This window comes from Podarcis cretensis (genome assembly GCF_951804945.1).
Source record: "Podarcis cretensis genome assembly, chromosome: 2".
Lineage (NCBI taxonomy): Eukaryota > Metazoa > Chordata > Lepidosauria > Squamata > Lacertidae > Podarcis > Podarcis cretensis.
The window spans coordinates 19,939,275-19,963,553 of NC_137171.1; the positions used below are offsets into that span (position 1 = coordinate 19,939,275).

A 24,279-nucleotide genomic window follows, 5' to 3' on the forward strand; every position below is an offset into this window, starting at 1 on the left:
CTTTCCAAACTGTGTGTCACTACACGTTAGTGTGTCGGCTGCAGTGTATAGGTGTGTGTCACAAACTTTATCCATGCTCCTCCCAGGGCTGGAAAGGGATTACCGTATTTTTCGCTCCATAAGACGCACCTGACCATAAGACACACCTAGTTTTTAGAGGAGGAAAACAAGAAGAAAAAAAATTCTGAACGAAACAGTGGATGTGTGATTTTTGTGGTTCATGCTATGGCCACAGACATGTGATTTGACGGTGAGTTTGGGGTAGCTCAATGCAAAAATCCTGAGAATCCTGAGAATCCATGTGGATTCATGCTTTGTAACCACATTTTTGCACCATTGCGGCCCCACAAAACAGTGGATGCGTGATTTTTTGGGTGCAGGCTGTAGCCATGGACATGCTATGTAATCTGATGGTTAATTTGGGGTAACCCAATGCAAAAATCCTGAGGATCCATGGGCTTTTACCTCCCCCCTCCCAGGCAGCCTCCTTTATCGCTAGCCTTCCTTATCTGCCTCCTGATCGCTTGCCGACCAGCTGCTCTGCGGCTTCGTTTCAACACCCCCTTCCCTCTTTCTAAAAAAAAAAAAAAAAGCACGATCTACTTTTTGCCCCTGGGCAATTTGGCTCCAGGGACCACGCATTCGCTCCATAAGACACAAAGACATTTCCCCTTACTTTTCAGGAGGAAAAAAGTGTGTCTTATGGAGCAAAATAATACGGTATTTTAACCTCCGATTTTCTAGTAAAACTGAATTACTGTGTCATGAAATGATGCACATCCAAAAAGTGTGCTACCAACATGAAAAGTTTGGGAAGCTCTGCCTTAGAGAGTGGAGAATGTCTATCCATGAAAAGCCATGGTGGAGTTGTTTTCAGGTGGAAACCCGAAAATTCAGTTTCTAAAGGAGATCGCACCTTGGCAGCAGGGAATGTTACATCTGCGTTGAGAAAATACACAGAGACTGCTGAACATAGCATGATATATCTGTACAAACCTCCTTTTTAAATATGGTGTCTTACTAGTCCACTGTTCCAGACACCAGAAAGGGGGGCCTTCAAAAGGAAGTTGGAAGTCTTACTATTATGCCTGCATAGGAAAATGAGCATGCTCACTGCTTACATGGGCCATAACGCTCTGCATGCAGAATCTGGATTCCTTATTGCAGTACAGGAGCTTATTGGGTTGTTTTCTCTGCCTAGGGTTGCATTCCACTACATTCATCTATATATGGGCAACGGATCTGGACTTCAAAGTCCATCCGTCCTAAATGTGTCACTGGAAAAAGTGGCATTGGCGATTTTTTTTAAGGGGGGAGGCACTTTGTTTTAAAGTAAGTGTGCATGGAATCACAGCTGAAATTTCTTCCTTCATATCCTTAAGTAACTTTAATTATGCTATCTGCTGATTCATACTAAATACTTCTCCTGGGGGGGGGGGGTTATGTACTTTTCTCTGTATCCTGCAGAGAATATTTTAGCAATAGGAGAAATAGAATATTGGTTTCCCTGTCTTACGAAGCATTTTATTTTTGTTTTAATCTTACTCTCTCCAGTACAGTGGTACCTCAGGTTACAGATGCTTCAGGTTACAGGCGCTTCAGGTTACAGACTCTGCTAACCCAGAAATAGTACCTCGGGTTAAGAACTTTGCTTCAGGATGAGAACAGAAATTGCGCGGTGGCAGCGGGAGGCCCCATTAGCTAAAGTGGTGCTTCAGGTTAAGAACAGTTTCAGGTTAAGAACAGACCTCCAGAACAAATTAAGTTTTTAACCTGTGGTACCACAGTACAGGCATGTCATTTCCGGGGGGGGGGGGAGAGATGGGGACAGCTTTATAAATCAGACCATTGGTCCATCTATTTCAATACTCTCTATTTACACTGACTGGCAGCCGCTCTTGAGGAATTGAGGACTTTCCCGGTCCTACCTGGAAATGCTGGGCATTGCACCTAGGAGCTGGCTTTTGCAAACCCTCAGGCTCACAACAAACATACAAGTGTGCGCGCACACATATATGAATTGTAGTGTTGGAAGGGACCCTGAGGGTCATCTAGTCCAACCCCCAGCAATGCAGAAATCTTGCCCAAAGCCACCCCTGGGTGGGCTCAAAGCACCAAGGGGTCTTTCTCCCTCCCCTCCCCCCAATAAAATATTTGAGAGGGGCAGGGCTTTCAAAGCTGATGGGCACTGCCATTCAAACGGTGTGTGTGTGCACCATGTCATATGCACAGTTATGCAGGGGTGCAACTTTTATTCCAAGTTGGCACCCAGCTCAGATCATAGCTGTCAACTTTTCCCTTTTCTCACGAGGAATCCTAGTCGGAATAAGGGAATTTCCCTTTTAAAAAAGGAAAACATTGACAGCTATGGGCCAGGTGGTTTCTGACGTTAATAACAGCTGGGTGAAGGCAATCCCTTAAGTGTTGCAAACTCCTAGTGCTCTCTCTCTCTGCGTGTGTGTACCTGCAACACAAACTGAAAGGATTAGTAACAAGCACGACCCTAAGCCCATTTGCTCAGAAGCATGTTCCACTGAGGCCAGCTGGGCTCGTATGCTGGAATGCGGGAACTTCACCCCCAACGAAACTCAAGTTTCAGCAACGGGCGTAGTTTCTTGCTCTTTGCAGAGAGCCACGCATTCCCAACCACAGCCCCCACCCACCCCGCATCATCCCCATTGCTTGCATGCCACAGACCCCTGATGGAAGCTTTGCTAGCGGCTACCTCTAAAAGGTCGGTATAGTTAAAGCTATGGTTTTCCCAGTAGTGATGTATGGAAGCAAGAGCTGGACCATAAAGAAGGCTGATCGCCGAAGAATTGATGCTTTTGAATTATGGTGCTGGAGGAGACTCTTGAGAGTCCCATGGACTGCAAGAAAATCAAACCTCTCCATTTTGAAAGAAATCAGCCCTGAGTGCTCACTGGAAGGACAGATCCTGAAGCTGAGGCTCCAATGCTTTGGCCACCTCATGAGAAGAGAAGACTCCCTGGAAAAGACCCTGATGTTGGGAAAGACTGAGGGCACAAGAAGAAGGGGACAACAGAGGACGAGATGGTTGGACAGTGTTCTCGAAGCTACCAGCATGAGTTTGACCAAACTGCGGGAGGCAGTGGAAGACAGGAGTGCCTGGCGTGCTCTGGTCCACGGGGTCACTAAGAGTCGGATACGACTAATCGACTAAACAACAACAGCAACCTCTAAAAACTCTTGGCGCCGCCCACTTTCCCTTTTGGAATCTTCGCGCCCCCCGCCCCGTTTTGATGCCGCCGAAAGGATACAATGAGGGGGCCGGGGCGCTTAGCAACAGCCTGCGGGGGGGGGGTGGAGGCGTGGCTTCCGCGCTAACTGCCAACTGTTGCCCAAGGTGGGAGGCGGAGGGTTTGGCTGGCTCCTGAGCGCGGGGTGAGCGAGCGGCGAAGGAGGAGGAGCAGGAGAGAGGCCGGACTTGCTCTCTCGCCCAGCTACGGCCGACGGGCTCCTTCCTCTTCCCGGCGGCTGGGGGGAGCGCAGGCATCGCCTGGATCCGCCGCTGAGCCAGGTAAGGGGAAAGGATGAAGGGGGAAGGAAGGAAATGAATTGGATGCTGCTGCGAAGAGACGCTGGACGGAAAGAAAGGAGCGGGGACTGGCGGGGGGGGGGGTCTTTCCTTGCAAAGTTTTTTTTTGGGGGGGTCTAACAATTGCGGGGGGAGGGCTCTGCTTTCTTTGCAAGGGGGAACCCCCTTATGAAGCCTGGGGTGCGTCTCCAGTCCGGTTGGCCACTGCTTGGGGAGTCAGTTGGCTTTAAGCAATCTGCTTCTTCCTAATGTCACCCCTCCTCTCCCCCCCCCCCGCGCAACCCCGTTTTCTTCTCCACGGAAGGGAGGAGTGGGCGATCGGCGGAATCGCTTCCTTGCCCGCCCCCCTCCTCTCTCCTTCTTCAACCCTCGTTCCTCCCCGGGAACCTCGAGATACCATCAAAGCGAAATTCTAGCAGGAGAGATTTCTTTGTTAGGTCTGGCAACGTCTACTTCTTTTTTTCCTTCTTTTTTTTTGCACTCTAGCGCGGGGTGGGAGCCCGTCCACTGCAGCAAGCAGGCAAGTAGATTATCCATATAATTCCCGCAGATTTCACGTTGTTTTTATTTTTAGGTCCTGGGAGGACGGGCAAGGCTGGCTGGCTCGTTCCTTGGAGGAAGGGCAGTCGGGAGGCGGCGTGGGTGGGCGCTGGAGGGCGCCGGATCCATGACCTTTCCAGGTTGCGCGTTGCGGTGCGCGGGGCTGCTGCTGTTCCGCCGGATTCCCTGGGAAAGGACCAGAGGCAGGATCGAGGTGTACCCGGCGCATCAGCCTAGCCAGCTTGGTGCATTATGTTCTCTTCTCTCTCCCCCCCCTCACCCCCCCTCCACGAATGTCGGGCTTGTGAGAGCCGCAAGTCTGGATCCAGCGTCAGTGCTCTCTGTAAGATTTTGTCTTGGGGACCGATTCTGACGCAGGGAATCGGGAAATGAAAAATCAGATCGCTGGCTTCCTGTGATGCGCCTTTGATTACGCAAGCGTCTTACTGCCCAGTTTTGAGATCTACGAATCGGTGTGCCGCACCGAAAAGCACAGATGAGGCTATAAGCAACGTGGTGGCCTCCGGAGGTTGCTGGGACTACAAATCCCATCATCCCTGCCCGTCCACCATTCTGTCTGGGGTTGATGGGAGTTGGGAGTCCAGGCAACATCTGGTTACCATGCAATGTGGCTAGATAGCTCAGTTGGTGGAACATGAGACTCAGGGTTGCGGGTTTGGGCAAAAGACTCCTGCAATGCTGCGGATTGGTCCCTTCCAGCTCAACGATTCTATGATCTGTGGGCAGGTAGTTCAGTTCAGGATGTTATGTTTTGTTGCTACCAGTGGTTACATTTGTGCTCGGCATCCTGCAATGCGTTCACAAGGAGTGTTTTGTTGATTAAGTCTTTCCCAATGAAAAATGAAAGACTTCTTGTTTGCATGTTTAGTGACAATCTGGATAGTTGCCAGAGAGACCCCAGTAGTTTCTTCTACATCACGGTAAATCATTTCTGTTGCAATACACACACAAAAACCCTCCATAAATTCCTGACTCATTTGCTTGTCACAGCAGCTCTGAGATAGACACAGAGCAACATCACTAGGGATTCCTCCATGAATCTGGGTCGCCAAACTCAACACGGTAGCCCAGTATATTCCAGTGGCTTTTAATGGTGGATCTGCATCTTCATATCATGATGGGAGTGGTTTGTCATGGCTCCTTTGAGCAGAGAAATCTTTTGACTCCCAAAATGTGCCAACTATGCATGAAAGTGGATGGCAACCTCAGGACAGCTAAGTGAGATTGTAATACTGCACAAACAAGCAAGGTGTGAAATTGTATTTGCTGCGCTTATTCCCAAAACATCTGTTTCTGCAAGCTGAGGACTGCAATATTTTACCATCATGTTTGCCATTTGGCTGATCCGGCCAGGTCTGTATTTTGCAGTTGCCGCCATATGGGTATTCTTGAGAAGGCAGAGTTTCTCAGCAATTCTATATGCTTCCACTTAGAAGGGTTTTTTTTGGTTTTTTTGCTAGTAGCGGAGAGAATCTGAAAAGTCTGGCCAACTTGTGGTTGAGCACTTTTTTGTGACTGCTCCTAAAAATGGAAAGTTTGATTCATTGTTGGCCATTTGTTTTATAATTTTCTGATATATTATGCCTTTACATTTTTTTTGGGAAGTGGTGGTTTATAAATATTTGCAAAAAAAAAAAGTTATAAGAAGCTGCTATGCTGAGTTGAGCTAGTGGCTGCAACTGCCTGTTGGGCATGTTCAGTGCATCTCTGCTGTTCACTAAACTGTCCCAGCACAAAAAAGTGTTAGATGCCTTTAGCTCTTCTTCTGTATAATCTACAGGTGCTGCCAGTAGACATTTGCTGTCTTAAAACAATGTTGGCATGGCGTACGTGGGGTAGACTAGTTTGGAATAGGTTTTTTAATTGTACTTGAGGGTACCCCCTGGTTTCCTTGAGAGGTTGGGATTCCCCAGTGGGAAGATAAGTGGTGGCAGACATGCTTCTTTGAAGAAACCAACATTCAACCATTCTTGATCTTCCTGTCTAGTGGCCTGCCACTGGGTATGCCCCAAGGAATTAAAACTATATTCCCCATGGGCAGTGTCCAAAATTAGCCAGGCACATTTTGTGACTGGTGCAACCAGTCTGGTAAGTTTCACCGTTTTTGCCTATTCCCTATGTTTTTGTATCCATCCTTCTTTTGCTGGGCCTGTTTTAATGTGTTGCCAACCGCTTTGAGATTTTTTCCTTTAAAAGATAAAGTGGCGTGGAAATGGAAATGAACTTCATTGGGAGGAAATGGCTTCTAGACATTATGTGGTGGCAACTGTAACAAAGGTTTAAGGAGGTATTTGGCAATTAGCTTATATATCCAAGTTTCTAACACTGCCCATGGGTGATGATGAGAGCAAGGGGGAGAGGTGAAGTTTAACACCGCTGTGGGTTAAACCACAGAGCCTAGGACTTGCCAATCAGAAGGTCGGCGGTTCGAATCCCCGCGACGGGGTGAGCTCCCGTTGTTCGGTCCCTGCTCCTGCCAACCTAGCAGTTCGAAAGCACGTCAAAAGTGCAAGTAGATGAATAGGTACCGCTCCAGTGGGAAGGTAAACGGCGTTTCCATGCGCTGCTCTGGTTCGCCAGAAGCGGCTTAGTCATGCTGGCCACATGACCTGGAAGCTGTACGCCAGCTCCCTCGGCCAATAAAGCGAGATGAGCGCCGCAACCCCAGAGTCGTCCGCGGCTGGACCTAATGGTCAGGGGTCCCTTTACCTTTACCTTTACTTGCTTCAGCTAACACAGCCTGGTGCCTCCCAGGTGTTGTTAGACTACAGTTCCCCATAGCGCCTGCCAGCATGATCAATGGTCTGCGATAAGGTGAATTATAGTCCACCAAAACCTGGAAGGCACCAGGTTGGGGAAAGCTGAGCAAGACTGTCCCCTGCCCAGCAGGCAGAAGTGTGCACCAACTTGCCTCTCACTAGGTAAAGGTAAAGGTACCCCTGCCCGTACGGGCCAGTCTTGACAGACTCTGGGGTTGTGCGCCCATCTCACTTAAGAGGCCAGGGGCCAGCGCTGTCCGGAGACACTTCCGGGTCACGTGGCCAGCGTGACAAAGCTGCATCTGGCGAGCCAGAGCCACACACGGAAACGCCGTTTACCTTCCCGCTGGTAAGCGGTCCCTATTTATCTACTTGCACCTGGAGGTGCTTTCGAACTGCTAGGTTGGCAGGCGCTGGGACCGAGCAGCGGGAGCGCACCCCGCCGCAGGGATTCGAACCGCCGACCTTTCAATCGGCAAGTCCTAGGCGCTGAGGCTTTAACCCACAGCGCCACCTGTGTCCCCGCCTCTCACTAACCCCTACCCAAAAAACAACCCCAAAGACCTTCCATTACTACTAACTGCCCTGTTGCAAGGAAAATCTGATGCTGACTCAGATGGTTGTTTTCCTTTAGAGTGTGTTGTTACTTTATCTATTGCATTTTGTGTATGTTGTAAGTCACTAGTCAACAAGCAGGACATAAATCTAATTGATCAAGCCCATCAGAGGTGACCAGCATTTGTATCGGCAGCCAGGTTGCTCCTCTGGTCCCAGAATCCTCTGTGTTGTGCAGGGTTCCCTTGCATGCAACTCAATAGGAGATGGATTCCACGAAACGAAGAGGGTTGAAGAATCCATGGTGTTGGTGAACGAAAGTTTATCTTTTGCTGCTCAGATACCTTGAGAACTTTCTGGCAGTTGTTAGACGTTAACCCATGTCTGTGGTTCAGCTTCCTGTTGCACTTGTAATTCAAATGAAACACATCTCAGATTGAGCGTTGAAATGAGACACTTTTGTTCCCCCGTCCTCCTCTCTCTTTTTTTAGTGGAAATATCACATTTCGCGAGAGGCTGCGAGAGTGTTATGTTTCTGCTCTTTTCCTTCTTTTTGCAAAAAACCTGGGCCTATTGTTCAAAGTGGAATTGCAGTAAATTCCCTTAGGGAGGCATGATTTGTTTTGGTTTGGGGTTTTTGCTTGCTTGTACCACTGTTGCTCATATTTGGGATCTAGAAATAATAACTGTCGCTCACAATCTGCCGGATCAGATTGGCTCACCATGACCGCAGTGAGTTTTTACTTTCTCTAGTGACATATGCAGTGCCTTTCCCTCCCTAAAAAATGTTTAGGGGTACTCTCATTTTGATTCAAGAAAATCACCATTCAGGGAAAATCAAATCGGGAAAAATAAATACAGTAAACGGACAAAAGTGCAAATATTTGCAAAATGTTTAGGGGTATGCGTCCCCCCAGAAAAAGAGTACTGGACACATGCCATAGCTTTATTGCTTTACCAGCCATCCCAGAACCTGTGGCTGATGCATGTTATAGTCTAAAACATCAGGAGGGCACCAAGTTTAGGGAAGGCTGGTTTTAACCACCCAGATCTATTTTACTTCTACATGTGTTTCCTGTTTTATAGACATGTGCCTTGGGCAACTCACTTACACTTGCCCACTAGGCTATGTTCAAGGTAGCTGCCTCCAACATGGGCATGAAAATACTTTCAATTCCCATCTCCACAGGCTTTTTACATGCCAATACAGTGCTCAATTCTTCCCATCCATAGCTAAGATGCAATCAGAGCAACAAGGAATAAATGGTTACTGGAGGGTGGAACATACCTCCTAGTATGTGTTGAACTGCTTTTGCCTTTCCTGGTGGGTTGGGTGGAGACTGTGAGGATGTTTTGTTCGCAGTTTGAATCCCTGCAATGGGGTGAGCTCCCGTTGCTCTGTCTCAGCTCCTGCCAACCTAGCAGTTTGAAAGCACACCAGTGCAAGTAGATAAATAGGTACCACTGTGGCAGGAAGGTGAACGGTGTTTTCATGTGCTCTGGTTTCCATCACGGTGTTCTGTTGTGCCAGAAGCGGTTTAGTCATGCTGGCCACATGACCCGGAAGGCTGTCTGTGGACTAACGCTGGCTCCCTTGGCTTGAAAATGAGATGAGCTCCGCAACCCCACAGTTGTCTTTGACTGGACTTAACTGTCTGGAGTCCTTTACCTTTAGACACTTTAAACTACATCACCCATGCTTGCCAAACATGGATCATACAAATGGCACAGGGACCAGATTAGGAGCAGAATCTATTTCTGGCAGGTGGGTTTCATAGAGTTAAGATGCAGAATGGACCTGAGGTTCTTTACCATGTTTCTCCAGTATGCTGTATTTTGACCCTCCTTGTTTGTTCAAACTATGCCCTGCATAGGTGTCTTCTGGCCTAAATAAAACAATAGAAATAATTCACAGAGCTTTTTAAAAAAATCTCAATCATAGCAGCAGCATTCACCCACAATGCTCACTTTGCAGTTATAGCTTTCATTCTCTCTGCAAAGCTTTAAGGCCAGAACAGCTCTGAGCCTCTGGAACAGCTATGGTCAAGGACCTGTTCTCCGCTATGCAGTTGTACCTTGGATCTCAAACGCCTTGGCTCCCAAACGATTGAAACCCAAAAGTGAGTGTTCCGGTTTTTGAACGATTTTCAGAAGCCAAACATCCGGTGTGGCTTCCGATTGGCTGCAGGAGCATCCTTCAGCCAATCGGAATCCGCGTCTTGGTTTTTGAACAGTTCAGGAAGTCGAATGGACTCCCAGAACACATTCTGTTCAAGAACCAAGGTATGACTGTAGATGTCTTTCTTTGCTATAGCATGGACACCTGGAGGAGGCTTGCTGTGGAGAACATTGCCCACAACTGGGCTCATATGGGAGCTGGCTTTTTCTGAAGCATGTTGGTCCCAAGTCATAAAGAGCTTTCAAAGCAAGAACCAGCCCTTAGAATTGAAGCCAGAAGGCTGGCTCATAACTAATTTCTACAAGAAAGAGTGGATATGTTCTGTCTCTCCCGAGAGGTGGGCAGCCATGCCTGGTTGCTGCAGTGAGTTTGCAAATTCATGGCATAAATCCAGTAGATGTTGCTTGTTCCTTAGTCAGCTGGCTAGTTGAGCTAATTATTAATCTGAGGTCAGACCTGGGAGGTCAGTTGAACTGCAGATATTTCTCTGACTGCTTCAGTCTTTCCCCTTATGCGATCTTTCCTGTATATCTGCTCTTACAGTCATGACAGATCAAATTAGACGTGAGGGTGGCAACCTATGTTTGGAAAGATTTCTGCCCGAATCATGTATAGTGGGATCTGATTCTTCACATGCAAAAGAGGCACTAGTTGAAGGGAACCAAAACCTTTGACTGCACTTGCTTCCAAGGTCTTCTAGCCCAGCTGTGCTGATTTCTGGCACTGGATCCAGGCTTGGAGAAAAAGTTTGAGCAGCAGAGACCACAGAGAGATAAGATGGAGAAGGGTTGGCTCTCTTTAAATCTGACTCTCCAGTTCACTGCAGTTGTCTTCCGTGGTCACTTATAATTTAACTGCTGGTGTTACACCAATGCTGACCCTTGATTCAACATTCGCAGTTACTAGAACTATGAGAGACCTGAGAGAAGTATCATAGTGGATACATATTTCAAGAAAGTCCAAAATACTGTGGGACCTCTGGATGCGAACGGGATCCGCTCCGGAGCCCCGTTTGCATCCTGAGTAGAATGTAACACGCGACTGCGCATCTGTGCATGTCACATTTTGCTGCTTCCGCACATGCGTGTGACGTCATTTTGAGCATCTGTGCATGCGCGAGTGGTGAAACCCGGAAGTAACACGCTCCGTTACTGCTGGGTCACCGTGGAGCGCAACCCAAAAATACTTAACCTGAAGCTACTTCAACCCGAGGTTGACTGTAGTTCTAGAACTAGCTTGTGCAAAGTAACAAAAATTCCCAAACAAATCTTAAAACATTGTATCCCACTTTTGAACAGAGAGAATCTGAGAATCTTGTGGTGAAATGCTATGTAGAGTTCTTGCCCTGTTGTTCGCTGCAATAATTATGCATATTTGGTGAAGACAGAATACTTACCTATGACTAGTTTTAACCGTGGTTTGTTGCCTTGCAGTGCAGCCCTAGGCATGTCTACTCAGAAGAAAGCCCCATTGAGTTCAGTGAGACTTATTCACAGGTAAATGTGAATAGTACAAGGTGTGACCGGAATGTTCAGTGAATGGTCACAGAAATTGGACAGCGAGAAATATTTGAACATCCAATCTGCATCAGAAACACACGATATGCTCAAAATTGTATACAGAGATGAAGCTGTAACTCAAAAGACAGCGTATGAGTGGTTTAAGCATTTCCATGAAGGGCGGCAAACCATTAAATATGACCCTCAATTTGGCAGACCATCAACGGGCAGAACAGGGGCAAATGTTGACAGAGTTTGTGAGTTATCGATGCAGAATCGGCGTTTGTCTATCCGAATGATGGCGGAAGAATTGCATATTCCGTGTGAAATCGTTACTGAGGTTACGGAGTTGTCCCACCCTCCATATTCTCCCGATCTAGTCCCATCAGATTTCTTTCTTTTTTCAAAACTGAAATCTGCACTGAAAGGGCACAGATTTCCCAACATTTCACACGTCTAAGCTGCTGTGACGAGGGAACTGAAAGTACGAAAAGAGGACTTCTCCAGAAGTTTCCAACAGTTCTACGGACATTGTCAATGGTGCATTGTATCAGAGGGGGCCTACTTTGAAGGCCTGCAGGTCTTCCCAGTTGTGATGTATGGAAGTGAGAGCTGGACCATAAAAAAGGCTGATCGCTGAGGAATTGATGCTTTTGAATTATGGTGCTGGAGGAGACTCTTGAGAGTCCCACGGACTGCAAGAAGATCAAACCTCTCCATTTTGAAGGAAATCAGCCCTGAGTGCTCACTGGAAGGACAGATCCTGAAGCTGAGGCTCCAATACTTTGGCCACCTCATGAGAAGAGAAGACTCCCTGGAAAAGACCCTGACGTTGGGAAAGATGGAGGGCACAAAGAGAAGGGGACGACAGAGGACGAGATGGTTGGATAGTGTTCTTGAAGCTACCAGCATGAGTTTGACCAAACTGTGGGAGGCAGTGGAAGACAGGAGCGCCTGGCGTGCTCTGGTCCAGGGGGTCACGAAGAGTCAGACACGACTAAACAACTAAACAACAACAACAAGGCCTGTATGTTCGAATATTTCTTGTCCTATTTCTGTGACCATTCACACATTGTATATTGCAGCCTCAATCCTGATTAGGACCCCCAATTTGCAGTGCAATAGGAACTTTGAAAACTGCCTTCCCCCCAGTTGGACCCATAGTCATCAAGCTCAGTATTGTCTACACCACAGTCTCCCACAACTCCTACCTGGAGATGCTGAAGGTTGAACCTTGGAGCTTCTGCTAGCAAGGCGGATGCTCTGCCACTGAGCCACAAATCATGTTGCACTTTTGCTGTGGTGACCCTGCTCGCCAGAGGTCATGTCCAGGAAGGCAGCACTCAGTAATACTACTGTGGCAATCACACAGGGCCCCCGGACGTTTGACGGTCTATTGACCCTGTGCCACCACTGTGATTGCTTTCTTCGCTGCCACCAACCCATTTCTTCTCACAGGTAATCATGGAGTCCAGACAGTTGTTAACAGTAACAAATAATCAAGTTTATTGATAGGCATGAACAAGCTTATGGTTTCAGTTAATTTTTCTTAGCGGTTTCTTAATCCTAGTTCCGTAACTGTTCTATGCGTTCCTAACAACTTCAAACTGATTATTCCAACTATCTGACTCCACCTAACAATTCCTCTCACTCCCTCACCACACAACTCGACCAACCCACAGACTTAACCTCCCTCTTCCTTCTTCAACTCCCAACTCTCAACTGACTTTCACACAGCTTCACTCTCACTCTAACTCCTCCTATCAGTTTCCACTGGCCAATCACATCACACTCATTTTTAACCCTTTCCTTATGACCCACCTAGGAGGCAAACGCCACAACTACCTTCTTGTCACATTGCAAACAAAGAGTCTGGTGAGACAGAGAAACCCTGAACCATGGTCACTGGTTATCTCTATGGCACAATCTCCCAAACTTGTACGTGATACAATGTATGTGGAGAGATGATTTCCAGAGCCCATGGGTAAAAAATTTACAGCTGAAAATCACGGCAATGGGAATCTCCCCATCCAAATTACTAGAGCAGGACATAGTCCCAGCTAAAAGAACAGTAACCTGTAAGCTAGAGGAGATGGACTTGCAGCAGAAAATGGTCTTGGGCAATGGTACCTGCTCACCTCTAAATCTTGGTTTATTACCCCTCTTAAGGCTCCCAAACTATTTGAATTCCTTAACTTCCTCAGCTCATAGATATGCCTTTGTAAAGGCAAGATTCAACACCTTCCCATCGAATGTGCTGAGAAATAGATTCTCCAATGGACAGATATCGCTCTTATGTGATTGTAATTGTGGGGCACCGGAATCGTTGCATCACATAATTTTTGACTGTGCTTTTCACTTACCGGCCAGGAGCAAGTTTCTTGCTCAATATCTTAAGGGAATTGCCGATGATACGATTGAAGCCAAACTGAGATATCTACTAATTGACGATGACCCCCTAAGATCACTCATGGTTGCCAGATTCTTGATCAGCGTCCTATCCCTAAAGAAGAGAAACGGTCTCCTGTGTGGCTCGGATAACCCCTTTAAACCATGATCTATGTTTTAGGTGATATCACCATTGTTTTAAACCATGATCTATGTTTTAGGCGATATCACCATTGATATCCTTGATTAATATATGAACAGAGGGCGATGTATAGGTTACAAATTTATTGTAATGTATGATGGTCGTCCTTGTTTTTTTTTTGCTTCAGTTCCTGTTTGTCTTTTGTAAGTTTAGGCGATTTTAAATTTGGAGGTTTAAGTTTAATATGTTGGTATGGGAAACTGTCGTGTAACGGGCCAATGGCCGTAATAAAGATCAATCCAATCCAATCCTGAACCATGGTTAATGCCAACCATGGTTTGGTCAAATCATTTCAAACCATGGTTTTCTATCCTGCTTTGCAGCCAGTCTTTAGCTGTGGCTTAGCTACTGTAACCTGTTTTAGCCACACTTAAAGGAAACAATCCATGGCTAAGCATTATGTCTCTACAGGGGCCGAGTAGTAGACACACTCAGTGAAGTTTCCTCCCATTGCAACTTCCTGGCGTGTGATCACCATATATTCTTAACCATACAATACAAGTCACAAGATGTGGCCTCACTGGAAAGCATGCATTGGATTTCAGAGCAGTTGCATGTGTTACCACTATCAATTGTAGCAAATCCAACCAGTTGTATGGTTTCAAGTTGCTCACAACTAGGCACCAGGTGTCACGAATCTTTTGCATGTGCTTTCTGTTTGTGCCCTGAACTATTCAAGATATCTATTTATTTGCTCTGTCTGTTTGTTGTGGCGCAAAGAGAGCTCCTGTTTCCTGACCAGCTATAATCTTCTTTGTTTAGCTGTAATGTTTTCTTTATGTTTTTTTGTTTGAGAGCAGAGGACAAAATGCATTGCTCTTTCTAACAGCAACAGAAATGTGCTATAATGTTAAATTGCCCATTCATTCATCGTGCTAATTAGCAGCTAAATTAACTGGTGGAATTGACTCCCCACCCCCACCCCACCCATTTTCTGAATAACAATGCACAGTCCTGACTCCCGATAGAATATTGACTCAGTTACATAATTTGACATGGGTCACTGCTGAGCTAAGTATGATCTAAACAGTATTCTGTCCCAACACTGAGCCATCTTTAGCTGTCTGGCTGTTTTAAATTTGGAAATGACAGCCTTTGTTTTGAAAAGGATAGCCTTGTTCTGCTCTGGTATTAAGGGAAGCCTCTAGCAATTGGTCGCGCAGAAGTGCAGCATGGCAGACTGCTAAAGTTTAGCAGTGTGAGAGCTATTTGCAGAAAACTTCATGTGTTTGGTAAGCGCAAGACAAATTTAAAGCATCCCTTAAAAAAAAAATCACAACAGTAACTAAGACTGCAGCCCCACAGTCAACAGGGGAAACCCCATGGAACTCTGTGGAGCTTGCTACTGAGCTTTTACAAATTAATTAAATTTATTAGTTGCATGTTACCTGAAGGTTTCAAAGTGATCTACAGCAATGCACACATAATACCATAAGGCAGGCATGTCCAACTCCCAAGAGACTGAGATCTACTGCCACTATTAAAAAAAACCTGGCAGTAATCTACCACTTTGGATTCACCAAAGTTGTTGAGCTTTTATTGGGGAGCCAGAGTTGCTGAGATTCTCTTGGGGAGCTTCCAGTCAATTTGACTGACTGGTTACTGCACCACAGCCTTAAACTTTATTTTTAAAGCCTCTTTCAGATGCATATTCTCTTTATCTCAAAGAGTTAAAAGGATGTCGGTGAAAAGTTGTTGGGGTAACTAATTCCTCCTGTCCTGCACTCCTGATCATGAAGCACTGGAAACATTGAGTGTGGATCATTACTAAGCAAATCATTTGGAAGCAGCAAGACTTCCCAAGAGAGGATATGAGTTTTAGGAAAGCTTTTAATGCTGAAATACATATTCTAGGCTGAACAGTGTGGCAGATCAAGACAGAAGTGTGGGAAGCTTTGCCATCAAGTTATCTAATTTCTTCTGCTTATAATAAACCATCCTCTTTGAACATATGACCTTTTATCTTATCACATTTTGGAAACACCCGCTGGTCTCTTTTGGTTTTTAAGCTGGAGCCTCTGTTAGTCAGAGTTCTCCTAATTTATATTTAGCAGAGAACTTCTCTTTCATTTTTAGTCTTGTTTCAATTGGCACTCCTTCCCTTTTAACCTGGAGGGTCCCCTCCTCCCTGCTAGCATGCTTTTGTCGATTTCCACACTTATCTGTGGTGTCACAAGAAAGACAAAAAAAAAAAAAAACAAGGCTTTTACAAGCATGAACTTGAAGCTTGTAAATGAGATGTTAATTGTTTCCCTGCCTTGGGAACTTGCGAGTGGGTTAATTGCGTTACATTTTAAGGCTCCTCTGAGCATTGGCAACCCATCTTTCTGCAATATCCTTTGTGCAGAGGCAGAAAAATATCCCAGATAATTTGTATCTCCTTAAAGGCAGCTATCTGGGTTTTAAAAACAGATGATGAAATTTGTTGATCGTATGAATGATCGTGTAGTGTTGTACCATTGGATGTGGTGCCTTGACTGCCATCTGCAAGGGCCTCTTTTCCTTGAAGATGTGCCACCCCCAAAAGGTGCCCTGTTTTTTTCATTAGGTGAACAGAGGGTTCATAGTATGAGTGAGAGTGAGAGCTGCTTCAGCTGCCTAAAGAGTCCATGAAGTATTAACTTAAAAAATAGGCATGTTGCTGTAGTTCCAGGGGCACATAAAGACATGAGCTTGCATGCTGTTCCCTTGTCCATCTGCTTTTTCTTTCAGTGGTACCTCGGGTTACAGACGCTTCAGGTTACAGACTCCGCTAACCCAGAAATAGTACCTCGGGTTAAGAACTTTGCTTCAGGATGAGAACAGAAATCATGCAGCAGCGGCACAGCAGCAGCAGGAGGAGGCCCCATTAGCTAAAGTGGTACCTCAGGTTAAGAACCGTTTCAGGATAAGAACGGACCTCCAGAACAAATTAAGTTCTTAACCCGAGGTACCACTGTATGCTAATGGCTTTAGAACCCTCCAATTGGATACATGCTAGAACATATAAGTGTACAGTATGACAAGTTCAAAGCAAGGTTGGTGGTACTGCACCTGTTAAATAGGCATAGTTGGCAGCAGGGCCGGATTTAGGTTTGATGAGGCCCTAAGCTACTGAAGGTAATGTATATGTCCAGCTGTCCGTTGTCAACAACAAATTGTCACTGTTTTTTGTGTAGAATATATGCTATATGGTAATTTATGGACCTAATAGGTATCTAAAGCCATTTGCACATGCAGAATGTAGGCACCCTATATATAGAAATGAGCAAACCAGTGATATTTTAGGGAGCAGGCTAGCAGGCGGGGCCCATTACTTACATCATAGGAGCCTACACAACACAAAACAAAACACTGTTGCTGTATGTAGATTTTATTTTATTTGTTTTTTATCTTATATTTTGGAAATGTACATCCAGTTGTTGTTTTCTTCCTTTTTGGGCCCCCCAAGAGAGTGGGGCCCTAAGCTATAGCTTGTTTAGCTTATACAGTGGTACTTTGGGTTACAGATGCTTCAGGATACAGACGCTTCAGGTTACAGACTCTGCTAACCCAGAAATAGTACCTCGGGTTAAGAACTTTGCTTCAGGATGAGAACAGAAATCGTGCAGTGGCAGCGGGAGGCCCCATTAGCTAAAGTGGTTCCTCAGGTTAAGAACCGTTTCAGGTTAAGAACGGACCTCCAGAACGAATTAAGTTCTTAACCCGAGGTACCACTGTACATAAATCCGGCACTAGTTGGCAGGTGAGCTCCAACGTTCAGTACAATGGGGTGGGTCCATTGTTAGAAGCCCAGATATATAAGCTAGGCACCAAATGGCTCCTTGAACCAGAGATACAATCACCAAAATGGTATGCTTAGTTGCCATTTTGGGGCCAGACGGCTTGAAAGTCGTATTTTTCAGCAGGACTTTTTGGTTCCTGAAATTCATTCTGGTTGTGCAGATGAAATATAACGGATAGAATTTGACAGGATGTTTTATGCTAGGGTGCGAAAACACAGTGCGGATCCAAGGATTCCCTAGGCATGTACCTCCAGATGGTGGAGAAGTGAGGCACCATCCTGGCACCAGGGCATCTTCACCTGGTTCCAAGTAGCCGATAATCTGGTGAATTTCAAACCCTGGGTGGGTCACCTCGTTGGATGTTTCCCTCATCTCTCTTTCAAAGCAACTAGCCGGTTCAGCTTACTATGTAGCTGAAGAGTAACGACACAAGGCTCTCCGCATGAAATGTTTTAAGCATCAACAACATTGTTAGTGGCCAAATGGTTTCTCTGTCTCACTGCCAGACTGGCATTACAATGGCCGCCAAACGTCTCGCCAATTATTTCAATGTTCCAGCTGTATCCATGTTCCATCTGCCCTCCCAAGATAATCAGGGTGGGAAAGGTAAAGGGACCCCTGACCATTACGTTCAGTCGTGACCGACTCTGGGGTTGTGGCGCTCATCTTGCTTTATTGGTTGAGGGAGCCGGAGTCCAGCTTCCGGGTCATGTGGCCAGCATGACTAAGCCGCTTCTGGCGAACCAGAGCAGCACACGGAAATACTATTCACCTTCCCGCCGGAGTGGTACCTATTTATCTACTTGCACTTTGATGTGCTTTCGAACTGCTAGGTTGGCAGGAGCAGGGACCGAGCAACGGGAGCTCACCCCGTCACGGGGATTCAAACCGCTGACCTGTGGTTTGACCCACAGCGCCACCCGCGTCCCTAATCAGGGTGGTACATATATATACACACACACACACACACACATATACAGTGGTGCCCCGCAAGACGAATGCCTCGCAAGACGAAAAACCCGCTAGACGAAAGGGTTTTCCGTTTTTCGAGGCGCTTTGCAAGACGAATTTCCCTATGGGCTTGCTTCGCAAGACGAAAACGTCTTGCGAGTCTTGCGATTTTTTTCGCTTTCCCCCCCTTTTTCTAAGCCGCTTTGCCGCTTTGCCGCTAATAGCCGCTAATAGCCGCTAATCCGCTAAGCCGCTAATAGGGTTGCTTCGCAAGACGAAAAAACCGCAAGACGAAGTGACTCGCGGAACGGATTCTTTTCATCTTGCGAGGCACCACTGTATATGATAGACTGAGAGGCAACAACTCAGTTCATGTTCAACACCAAACTGTGGTTTTGGGGTTAATCCACTTGCCTGCACATGGGTCACACTGAATGTCTTTGGTGGAAAAGCAACTTGCCCATGGCCATCTAGGAGATCTGCGCTCTCCCATTTTTAACAAAAATGGCTAGGTTTAGCCACAGCCAGCCCCAGTTTAGATTAGGGACATAGACTGTGAAAGGGGAATAGCTCCTTCTCATTCCTCAGTTACCAGGAAATGCTTTTTGCCACATGAAAAAACAAAACTGTAACTTTATGGCTAAGCAGCATCTTGAACACAGGTATAAGCTCAATATTTTGTCCATTACAACACACTGTCATTGCTGTGATTTTTAGAGCTAAGCTTCCTTTCCTTTCTGCCTTTTAGTGTCTGGTCCACTTGGCCATAAAACAAGTGATCAAGGCTTCGCTCTCCATCTGCTATGTTCCTTCCACAAGCTGATGTGTTGTAAATCTGTATCCACTTCTTCATCCTTGAGGCTTCTCAAAAATGCACTTCCTCAAAGTGCTTCAGCTCAATGCTGGTTGGAGCCAAGATCTTGTATAGCATCAAACTCACTACCTTGGAGCAAATGTCATAGACATTTTTAGAATTCAGCAAATACTGAAAATCTCTTTCCCCCTGCCCTGTATATTACATTGACTCCTTGTCCAAATCCTATCCCCCTCTGTGCATTAGTTCTCGTTGGCCGTTGATGCCTATGAATGTTCCCAAGTCCTGGGAACGCAGGTTAACTTGGTGTGTGTTCTTTTTAATCTCTCCTTGCTCTACTGTTGCCTCATTTTCTGGCCTACAAGCTTTCATACTTTTTCTGGTTGCCTCTGTCTGTCTCTCAGTCCAGTACCCCCCTTCGCTTCCCCTAGGGATGAGCTCACTTCCACCACTGTTTCCTCCTTTGCTATAGTGCAAATACTACCCCAAACTTGATACCAGTAAGGCTTGATCTCCCTGAAATCAGGGGTATTTTAGGATCACATTTCTGCCACAGTGGTAAGATTTGTTCTGTGCCATGGTGATGGTTGTTTTCCAGCACTTAGGGTGCTTTTTCCATGGCTGTTACTAAGGTTACTTCTGCCGCATTCTGAAAGGAAAAATCCAACAGGTTTGGCGTAGGTGTTAAAGCATGTTAAGTGTGAGTTATTGTGTTTACGATTCAAAGAAGATATACCAGGGGTGAAATTTTAGGCAGGGAAGAAGACTGGTTGGTGCCCTTCATTGTGTTTTGTGTCTGCATGTGATCAATACACAAGACGTAACCGGCTGTACTTTTGAATAAATAAGGTATAATATTCATTGTGTCAAACTATAGATTTCAATGGAAGTCTCATAAAGTTCAACGAGAAAAGCAGAAGACCCAGTGGATCAGTTCATTCTCTAGTCAGTTCATGCATAAGGTCCATACATGTATAAGTATCTATTCCACCTGTCTGTTCATAGAGTCCAATAATCCACATGAAGAGTTGTTACAGTTCCACAGAATCTAAGACAAGGATTTCCAGAATATTAGCCTTGTTTCGCCATCCTAGGCTTCATCATTATAACAGGCTCTAGGTAATGCGAATAAACTATTATCCTGTAATATTACATATGGTATATACAATTATTTAGGATTTTTTATATTAATTTTGCTGTAAAAATGTGTGAGATCACGATATTGTATTTATTCGCATTACCTAGAGCCTGTTCTACTGATGAAGCCTAGGATGGCGAAACAAGGCTAATATTCCGGTGATAACGCCTCTTGCTTGCCTGAAGCAAGTGTTTGTTGTTTGTGTGGATGCCTTTTCCATGGCTGGAATGTACAGTGATGAGTGTTGCATCCATTGCCCCACCTACTTTTGCCTCTGGCCCCGCCTACCACTACTAGCATGTGACTCTTGGGTTGAGAGAGGTACATGGTGACTTATTTCCAAATATACATCCAGGTACGAAGGTTTTTGTTTTCTTGTAAGATCAAGGATTGGAACATAAAGGATCAGGTGGAAAATAGCACTAGGGACATGGGTGGTGCTGTGGTCTAAACCACTGAGCCTTGGGCTTGCCGATCAGAAGGTCAGCGGTTCGAATCCCCGCAACGGGGTGAGCTCCTGTTGCTCCTGCCCACCTAGCAATTCAAAAGCACTTCAAGTGCAAGTAGATAAATAGGTACCACTCCGGCGGGAAGGTAAATGGCATTTCTTTGTGCTGCTCTGGTTTGCCAGAAGTGGTTTAGTCATGTTGGCCACATGACCCAGAAACTGTCTGCGGACAAACGCCGGCTCCCTCGGCCTATAGAGCGAGATGAGTGCCGCAACCCCAGAGTCATCCGCGACTGGACCTAATGGTCAGGGGTACCTTTACCTTTACCTTTATGGCAGATCAGCAAGCCAGTTTGCAAAATATTTTCTCCTTTTCTTCACTTGAAGTATCACCATTTTAGTGAATATCAATCCTATTTTCAGCAACCTGATAAAAATGTTGTTAAGGGGCTTTTGTCTTTTCTTTTCACCTCAGAGAACAGGAGTATTTCATTACTTTCTCTTATTTTCAGGGACTTGGCGTTAGCACTGTCCTGATTATTGTCTTCTGGCAAGATACTTGGAGGTGCTTTTAGCGAGTGTTCAAGTGTGTCAGCATACCCTAGAGTTCTCCAGTCTCCACCTCTGTCCCCTGGGTTTTGAGAAATCGCTAATTGGACTGTGTGTGTAAATTCCCCTTCACAACAACATCCTATCCAGGCACTAATACCCTATTGAATTCAGGAGTGGTAGCTGTACTATAAATCCAGCCACTTGTGTTGTGGGAACATAACCCCCACATAAGTTAGGAGTCACCTGTACAAGTAGGACCTGCAACAAAAATGTGGCAAAGTAGAGGAGTGCTCTTGCTTAGGGGTCTATTCACCCCCTTTCCCAGGATACTCCATTCCAACCACCCCCACTCCCCAACAATTTGCATTCTGTGCCCAGTGAACAGTCTCAACCTCGTTGGGTCAGGTTGTTTTGAGGGGGGGGGTGAAATATACTCGGAGACACGTAGTGATTTCACGCTCTTTATTTCAGCTCGTAACAGTGAATGAATTTCCCTCCAAACCTCAGGCTTTATATACATTATTTGCACAATGGGTCCCGTGTGATTGGCTGGCTCTGCTTCCCTCCTGGAGCCTGATTGGGCTGCTCCTGCAGGCCAATCAGTTGTTGCATTCTAGGATCCTAGCGACCTAATAGGCTGATTAACTTCCTCCTGGGTTCTGATTGGGCTACTCCTGCAGGCCAATCAGATAGTTGCATTCTAGGATCCTACCTGCCTATTGTTCTAGGATCCAAGCTCAGTACATAACAGTAGGGTCTCTACCTTTCCTTTTCCCCATTTCTTTGCACTTCTGCAAACCTTTAGGAAAATACTATCAGTACTGTGTGTCTTACAGTTGCAGGCTCTACAGTTTTCACACTCAGTCCCCCAAAGTCTGGAGGTACCTCCTCAGAGAGACAAAGACTTCAGTCTACAGTCATAAAAGCTCCACTTGTTTTATTTTTGGATGCATGCAGCCTCCATTATGCTCGTAATATTGGTTTTAGGACTATGTGATCAGACTATATTAATCTCATTGTTGGACTAACCTGCTGTAGTCTACTCTGCTTGATGATAGCTCTCCAGGGTCTCAGGTAAAAGGTAAAGGGACCCCTGACCATTAGGTCCAGTCGTGACCGATTCTGGGGTTGCGGCGCTCATCTTGCTTTATTGGCCGAGGGAGCCGGCGTACAGCTTCCAGGTCGTGTGGCCACCATGACTAAGCCACTTCTGGCGAACCAGAGCAGTGCACAGAAATGCAGTTTACCTTCCTGCCAGAGCGGTACCTATTTATCTACTTGCACCGGTGTGCTTTTGAACTGCTAGGTTGGCAGGAGCAGGGACCAAGCAACGGGAACTCACCCTGTCGTGGGGATTCAAACCGCTGACCTTCTGATCAGCAAATCCTAGGCTCTGTGGTTTAACCCACAGCGCCACCTGCGTCTCTAGGGTCTCAGGAATAGATCATATTTTCCATTGTCTGCCTGCCTGGCCCTGTTAACTGGGGGTACCAGGGTCTGAATTTGAGACTGTTTTGCCTAATTGAGCTAAGATCCCACTGGCCATTGTAAGAGAACAAGAGAGGTGTTCATGGTGAGCACCTCTTTTTCTAGAAAAAGAGCACTGATTTGGGTACCTCTTGGGTTTGAATTGCGCTTCTATGTTTAACAGGCTTTTGACAGCAACGGTGCCATAAAAATATTAAAGCTTCCTTCATACATGGATTTACATGTTGCCAGCGCCACTTTAGTGTTGTTGTTTTCTTCTACTGACAATCCTTTGGGGCGCATTCAAAATGAATTCACAGCAAACACTACCAGGTTTTTTGCTAGTAATAATCAGTGCTTTGAATGGGTCCTCTCATGTTAAGCAGCCTGGCACTTCTGCAAACTCACACATTTGAATGACAGGTAGTGTAAATGCAAACATGCCTGTAGCTCCTGGCCCTTTTCCATATTCCAGGCCAGTTTTTCTTTGGCTTTTACCTCCCCCCAAAAAACACAGTGGAAACTCGCCAGAGCACAAAGCGGCTTTTCATGCGCTTTCCCCTTTCGCCTTCTGTCCACATCATGTCTCTAGTGCAAGGAGCAGCGAGAGCACAAATGAGTTTATTTTCAGGGGTGCCTCTAGATTACACCTCTTTAAAGGGACGTCCTTCCCCCCGAATTTATTTCTTTTTCTTCTGCTCCAGCCTCTGGCCTTGAATAGTGTCAGTGGAGGTTTTCAGCACCTAGCATTACAGTGGTACCTCGGGTTACATATGCTTCAGGTTACACATGCTTCAGGTTACAGACTCCGCTAACCCAGAAATAGTGCTTCAGGTTAAGAACTTTGCTTCAGGATGAGATCAGAAATCGTGCTCCGGCAGCGCGGCAGCAGCAGGAGGCCCCATTAGCTAAAGTGGTGCTTCAGGTTAAGAACAGTTTCAGGTTAAGAACGGACCTCCGGAACGAATTAAGTACTTAACCTGAGGTACCACTGTATTTGTTCAACTTACAGTGTTAGATGTGAACACATGCAGGCAATTCATATAGGTTGGGCTTGCAGTTACCAGGGTTCAACAGCAAGATATACAGTAGACCCTCGGGTTACGTTACTCTCAAGTAACGTGAACTTTGGGTTGTGAAAGTGGCAGACCCAGAAGTATATTTTCAGGTTTCGCCGCTCGTGCATGCGCAGAAGTGCTCTGTGCACCGTGCGTATGCGCAGAAGCACTGTATCACGCATGTGTGCGCAGAAGCAGCGCCTCTGGATATGGATTTTTTGGGGTGTGTGCAGATCCCCAGAACGAATAAAATTCGTATCCAGAGGGTCCACTGTACATAGGAGGTGGCCTCCAAAATGCAGTCCTGTTTTTATACAGGGATGAATTTTGTAATCTAGTAAGTTTTATTGTTTATAGCCAATGACCATCACAATACAGCAGAAGC

The 24,279-nt window shown here is 46.0% G+C and overlaps 1 protein-coding gene across 5 annotated transcripts in view; it reads left to right on the forward strand.

Moving 5' to 3' along the window:
• RAB11FIP4 (RAB11 family interacting protein 4) overlaps positions 1-24,279 on the forward strand; it is a 216,292-nt gene that overhangs the window by 159,836 nt on the left and 32,177 nt on the right. The window contains exon 1 of one of the 5 annotated variants that reach the window (XM_079965451.1): positions 3,346-3,541. The exons of the other annotated variants lie outside the window; for them this stretch is intronic. The gene's annotated coding sequence lies outside the window, so the exon portion shown is untranslated. Of the gene's footprint in view, positions 1-3,345; positions 3,542-24,279 lie in introns of those variants that run through there. 5 annotated transcript variants of the gene reach the window in all.